Source organism: Triticum dicoccoides, chromosome 6B (assembly GCF_002162155.2).
Source record: "Triticum dicoccoides isolate Atlit2015 ecotype Zavitan chromosome 6B, WEW_v2.0, whole genome shotgun sequence".
NCBI lineage: Eukaryota > Viridiplantae > Streptophyta > Magnoliopsida > Poales > Poaceae > Triticum > Triticum dicoccoides.
In genome coordinates this window covers 648,324,478-648,331,816 of record NC_041391.1, presented here as the reverse complement: position 1 = coordinate 648,331,816, position 7,339 = coordinate 648,324,478, and positions in this window count along the sequence as shown.

The following is a 7,339-nucleotide window of genomic DNA, read 5'->3' as shown; positions in this document are numbered from 1 at the left end:
GGCCTAGCCGTCGGCTTAGTTGGAAACTACGCCGACGTCTAAGCCGTCGGCATAGCCCTGCCCCAGGAGCTCCCAGTGGCTGACACGTGGCACCTATGCTGATGCCCTAGCCGTCGGCTTAGTTCCAAACTAAGCCGAAGGCTAGGCCGTCGGCATAGGTGCCACGTGTCAGCCACTGGGAGCTCACGCCAGCTCTATGCCGATGGCCTAGCCGTCGGCATAGTTTGTGTCTGTTTTTTTTCTTTTTTTTGTTTTTTTCAGCTCAATTCATTTGAATATATACATCATATATGAGAATCATACAAAAATATATGCATCACATAACAATAAGGAAAAGCATCACACAACAAATTCATCAACACACATCATAAGAAGCATCCCAAAGCATAAACATATAAGTATCATCACCACCAAGCATATAAGAATCTCACGAAGAACAATAGGAAACATCACAAGCATATAAGTATCATCACCACCAAGACCGCCACAATGTGACCTGAAGGCTTAAGCGCCAGGACGTCGAGCACCGCGGAGGTCGTCACCGCGAAGACAGCCGAAGCCCAGGTCGTCACTGCTAGTGGCAGCGCTACCGCCAAGACCGGCTCCACCTCCGTGGATCGGAGTGGTCGGGCTCCATGACTCGGGAGTGCTGCGAAGACAACCGCCAACGGTTGACCCACCGGTTCCCTGGATGTTGAAAAGACATATTAACGAGATATATGACTGTGTTGAAAGGCATGATATGCTTTGGGTGACTAGATTGGGGATGAACTAACCGGCGAGGGGCCAGCGTTCTGTGCCACAAACTCCTCAAAGGTCAGCAGTGTTGGTTGTGCTGGAGGACCCTCTGCTGCTAGCCATTGAGTACACCTGTCGGCCGCCATTTCCTGAAAAGTGTGCTACATCTGGCGATCCCTCTGCTGATGGTATGCATAAAGGCTCTCGTGCCACACCATGGTCTCTTGGCGTGTGTACTCCAGGTAGGCCTACGGTATGACATGATGGAACTCATAAAACTACTAAATGCGGAAAATAAAGTGAGCAATGAAGATAAGAGGGAAAATACTTACAGATTGTCGCTCCTGAAAGAGGGACTGTGACGGTGCACTCGTCATTGGCGTGCTCGTGCGCTGGCTCAGGCTCGGGTCGATCTGACGGAGCTGTGTGTAGGATATAGTAGGAGTGATCACAGCATCGAGAACCGCCTCGCGACTGTGCTCCTTTGGCCCCATGCCCACCACCACCCTATCGTCCAGATCCACCGCAATGGGGTCAGGTGTGTCAGGATGTAACTTCAGATACCCACCGGAGTAGGCCTTCTTCCTCTGTGCGGTCTTCTTGTCGTAGTACTTGGGCTCGCCAGGCTTGGAGTCCTTCCGCGTATGGGCGATCTCCCACGCCTCCATGGGTGAGAGCGGCCGCTTCAGTTTCTCCTCCTGCACCACCAAACAGAGGTTAGTCATACATAAGATAGTGATGGTAAATAGAAGAAGAAGAATGTTTAATGGGGTTAGTCATACATTAAGTGCCTTGTGGAGAAAATGGTTTCGGTTTCCCTGAGCATGTACTCCCTCCTTCCCTCGGCTAGCCTTGTTTTTGATTCTCGTAGCAGCCCAGGCTCCAGCCTCATCACACCAAAGATCCACCAATGTCGCCCAGGACTCGTCTTTTCCATAACACCAATTTGGACACACCTACATAATGAAAGCATAATGGCATGTCAACACAAAACGGTGAAATGTACCACAAGGTAATGAAATCATAATGAAAAATCTTCAGGACAATTACACTTCTCCCCCTAACTTGAGCCACCACCTGGGATTTGCCCCTAGTTTTCAGATATGCTAAAAAATACCCCTCTTCTGTCTGTGGCCCTTATAGAAATCCCCCTCCGGGTCATTTTCGTCGGGTCAATGGTCTTTGACCGGTAACTTGGCGTCTGTTGGACATTTTGGCCCCAGGTTCTTACACGTGGGCCCGTATCAAAACGTTATCCACTCGCTCACTCTCTCTTCTCCCTCACGACACACCTCTTCTCTCGTTCCCCTCTTGGTGACCGAAACCCTAACCCTAGGTCACCCTAAATCCCTCATCGGCAGTCCAGTAGCTACGGCGGATTTGTAGGACTGCGGGCGTCGGGATGCGGTGGGAGTGGAGGTGATTATCCACCGTCTATTTCCCTCTGCTATGGCGCTGAAGGAGGCGGTGTCGACGATGGCGGCTGCCGATGATTGTGGTGGTGCCAAAGAAGTATCCAGGCAGACGACGCAGATGGCAGGAATGTAAATTCCAGCAGGGTAAGTTTCTTGTCCCATGTTTATTTGAATCTTGACCTGGATCTGTGTTCTGTTATTGTACATAGATTTACCCCAATTTAATGCGCTCTTAGTGGTTACTACATGCTTTTATCGTAGGATGAAACCAGAGAGAGCTTTTCGTCTCAACTATAGAATGAAGACCACTATCATAGGCAATGGTGGCACAAAAGGAGCCGGTACAGGCTTCACATTTCCTTTTGTGGTGGACAAAACATCAACATTTGTCCAATTTAGAGGTGCTATAAGTGATAAATATCCATGGGGTATTTTTGATGCTGTAGAATTTAGATATTGGGACATGCAGAATACTGTATGGGTTCCAATTCAAAATGATGATGAGTTAGGGGTTATGTTTGCCACAAATGCTGAGAGCAATTCAATGCAACTGGAAATTAATGTCATACAAAGGAAAAGAGGGGAAACAGAAAGCAGAGTAGCAGGATCTACACCCAATCCTTCACATCCTAGAAGCAATCAAACTAGTAGAAGGAAAGCAGCATCTAGTAGAAGGAAAGCAACAACTACTAGTTCACAGTCTCAAAGGTGTGTATCTATAGGAAGGAAATCCAGCAGCTGCAATTTCAGAGCCTGATAGCAGTCAGGCTAGAAGAGGAAATGGAACTCACAGCACAGTACAACAACTAGGAACCCACAGTGCCAACTTGCCTAGTCAACCATGTCCTGAGTATAGCAAAGCAACAACATATCCAATCATAGAAGAGGAATTTCCTAATGAAGTTCCCACAAATGATGAGAATGAAAGAATGCACCCAGAGTTTGTTGTTAGGAAACCACCTAATGAGGATGATGGTGAAGATTACATTCCACCCCCACAATTTGAGGGGACAGACTCTGATGAAAGAGAGGAGGACATGGACATGGGATATTCTGAGACAGAGGATGAGGGTAGGCCTGATGTGCAGTATAACAGAGATGATCCTTCTTTAGCAGAAGGAACTATATTTTCAGATGTTATAGATTGTAGGAAAGCACTTGCCACCTTTTCAATCAAGGCCCAGAGTGAATTTATAATTGACAAGAGTGAGCCCAGTAGACTAACTGTTCACTGTGCTTACAAAAGGTGTAAGTGGAGGATGCATGCCTCCAGAATGAGAAATAGCACACTTTTTCAGGTAATACACTGTAGGACTAATGTAGTTAGTGTAAATAATAACTTTCCTTAGTAATAATTGTGCATTCATAATTGTATGGACTGTTGCTGACTATTACTTGCTGGAGGTCAGCTCACATATGCCCAAGTGTTACAAGGAGGCAAAGGCTCAGGTCTGCAAAGAGTAGGTGGGTGGCAGATGCTGTGAAGAACTGGGTGAGGGAGAACTTAAATATTTTAGTGCCAACTCTGCAGAGAGACTTGAAAAAGAAGTATGGGGTACAACTCCCTTACATGAGAGTTTTTTATGGTAAGCAAATGGCACTGGATAACATCTATGGTAAATGGACTGATTCATTCCAACTCTTGTATACTTTCAAAGCTGAAGTAGAAAAGGCATCTCCTGGTAGTGTGGTTAATATTGATAGACACATTATAGAGTTTAAACTCATGGACAGAAAAGGTACAAAGAGTGCTTTAGGAGAGTTTTTGTATCATTTAAGGCCTCTTGGCAAGGTTTTCTAGCTGGCTGTAGACCATATCTAGCAGTAGATGCAACATCATTAAATGGAAGGTATAGAGGACAGCTTGTTAGTGCTTGTGTTGTAGATGCATGCAACTGGATCTTTCCAGTTGCATATGGAGTGCTAGAGACATAGAACATTGAGAGTTGGACTTGGTTTTCCCAGAACTTGAAAGACCTAATAGGCCATCCAGAGGGATTGGTTATTCACACTGATGCCTGCAAGGGACTTGAGTCAGCTGTAGAAGATGTGTTCCCAGGTGTAGAGCACAGGGAATGCATGAGGCATCTTGCAGCTAATTTTAGTAAAAAGTTTAGAGGAAAATTCTTTGATGAAAACTTGTGGCCTTGTTCTTTGACCTACAGCTTGAAAAAGCATAAGTACCATCTCACTCAGTTGTACAGAAAGCAAGGTGTGCAAGAGTACATAGAGGAGCACCACACTAAGTTATGGGCAAGGGCTCTTTTCAATGAAACTTGCAAGCTAGATTATGTTAACAATAATCTTGCAGAGTCTTTTAATTCAAAGATTAGAAAGTGGAAAGGGCTACACATTGTTGATCTGCTTGACAGAATAAGACAATACATAATGGAGAAATTTGACATTAGGCAAAGCATTGTTGTAGCAACATATGTTGTTCATGTAATAATTTCAAAAGTTATGAAAATGTTGCTTGCAAAATCAAAGGGGTTGGACATGACTGTAGTGAAAAGAAGTACACATGAGGCAGAGGTCACTGAAGTTGACAGAGAAAAGAGGGAGTGGATATATCCTGTAGACTTGAAAGCTAACACTTGTAGCTAAAGAAAGTGGCAAATTACAGGCCAACCTTGCATACATGCACTATACTTCCTTACATCAATGAGAGGTCCAGCTAGTGAGATTGACCAGTATGTGCACCCATATTACTCAGTACAAATGTTCAATGCAACATATGCGGACAACTTGCATGCAATGGAGGGGAAGCAACAGTGGGATGTAGTTGATCCTGGGTTCAAAGTGTGTGCTCCAGTTCAAAATAGGCCCCCTGGTAGACCCAGAAAGATCAGGATTAGGGCAAAGTCAGAAGGAAAAGGACTTGGGGGCGGAGAAAGAAATGTCCTAGATGTGGCAGACTTGGTCACCATGGCAATAAGTGCAAAGAGTCAGTTGACCTAGCTTTTGGAGAAGAGGATGAGCACTGGGGTGCTGACAATGCACCTGAACACAATGATGTACGATCTTATACAGATGAACCTGCAGCAACAAATGAGGATGATGCAGTAGAAGAAACAGAAGCACAAGCAGATCTTGAAGATGATGCACCAGTTCTTGTAACTGATGCACCAACTGTAGCAAGTTCTGCAGGAACTACTATGAGGTAACCTGCTATTATAACTACAACCAATTGATTTATCTAACAAATTAATTCATTATTAACTAATAAAACCTTGTGTTGTTACTTTTCAGCCCAAGGAAAAATTACAAAAGGCCAGCAGAGAGAGGTGACAACCCTCTTTCACCAAAGAAGAAGTCGAAAGGCGATTCTGTAACTGGAAGCAACCAGCTTAGCAGGTCTGCCTCTCCTAAGAAGGTGCCAGCTGATGCTAGGAGCACTAGGAGAAAGTCCAGGCTCTCTTCTAATCCTACATGCAACACTAGGAGCAAGAGGGGAAACTTGTTGTGAACACTGTGTGATCATGTCATTTGAGTCATGTTCGAACTATGTAGCAGAAGCTTTGAACCATCTGTTTGTTTGAACTATTTAGTTGATGTTGCTGTGTGAACCTATGTAATGGATCATGTTGTCTCATGTTGCTGTGTGAACCTATGTAATGGATCATGTTGTCTGTCATACCTTGTTGTCGATGTTGGCATTTTGTTGGTATTATTTGGAATTGATCTTGGTCATAACTTGTTGTTGTTCATCATTGATGTTGATCCTATTATACATTGTTGGTATCTTGAGTGACCACAGTGATGCGGTATCATTGATCATTGATGTTGTCGATCACTTCCTCCGGCACGTATTACTTGTTGCTCAAATGGATGTCGATCATGTTTCGTTGGGACCATTTGATCGACGAGTAATATGGATTGGAGAGGTACAAACAAAAACAATAAGACAGAGAGAGATCACAAGATCCAACTGATGCTTTTCAATTACTTTGTCTTTCCAAAAGATGCATAGCATCAAAGTTACACAACCAGGAACTACTCACATCATAAAAAAGTTGACAACATCAAGCTAATTTCTACTCAGTGCCAAACTAGCTTGTTCTCACTGACTAATATGCATTCTTCGAACCAAACAAATATGATAGAATGCATATGCCAACAATTATCATGAAAGATGCCCATGTTTCCATCTGATCATGCTTCTTCTGCAACTGTAACTTTAACTTCTTCTTTTTCTCTCTGAGATGTGTCACCCTCTTCTCTAAACGATCAGATTTGAGCCAACTTGCTTTTAGTCCATCATGTAGTGTCTCAAATGCACGCCCCACAAGATCTGGAGGAGGAGGGTCAACCCACACAACCCATTCACATTCATCAGGAAGCTGCAACATCAAAAATATCATCAAAATGCGATCTTGGCATCAATTTGTTGCAAAGCAGATACAATCTACCAAATTACATCCAGTAGGCATCCAAGAAAACATCTCCCCGTGCTTGCCCCTCCCCAGGCGACAGGCGAGCGGGAATGAGCCCGTGCCCCGGGCACCGATGCTTGGAAAGCTTCTCAAGGCCGCAATAACTCAGATCCGGCATGTAGAACTTGGAGGAGAACTGCACTATGCCGACCCCATCGACCTACGAGAGAGCAAATCCCCAATTTTACCTCAAACCCTAACGAGAAATCCGCGGGCGCACACAAATTAGAGAAGAATAACTTACCTCCATGGCGACAGAAGAGCTTGCGAACGACATGCGTGAGGTGCACATCCACGCGGCCTCACTGCCCAAACTCCAGAACGATGTCGTTCGTGCGCCGCCGGTGCAGTCGCCAAGAGGGGAACGAGAGAAGAGGTGCGTCGCGAGGTAGAAGAAACAGAGTGAGCGAGGGGATAACGTTTCGATACGGTCCCACATGTAAGAACCAGGGGCCAAAATGTCCAACAGACGCCAAGTTACCGGTCAAAGGCCATTGACCCGACGGAAACTGCCCGGAGGGGGATTTCGGTAAGGGCCACAGACGGAAGAGGGGAGTTTTTGAGCATACCTGAAAACTAGGGGAAAATCCCAGGTGATGGCTCAAGTTAAGGGGAGAAATGGAATTGTCCCAAAAAAATTTATACTTACCGCCAAGTATTCATGCCTCTCCAAGGTAATTCCCATCCTCTGCACTTCTTCCTTGGTCATCTTCACACCAAGAGCATCGTGATGGTATGTCGAGATGGCCACAT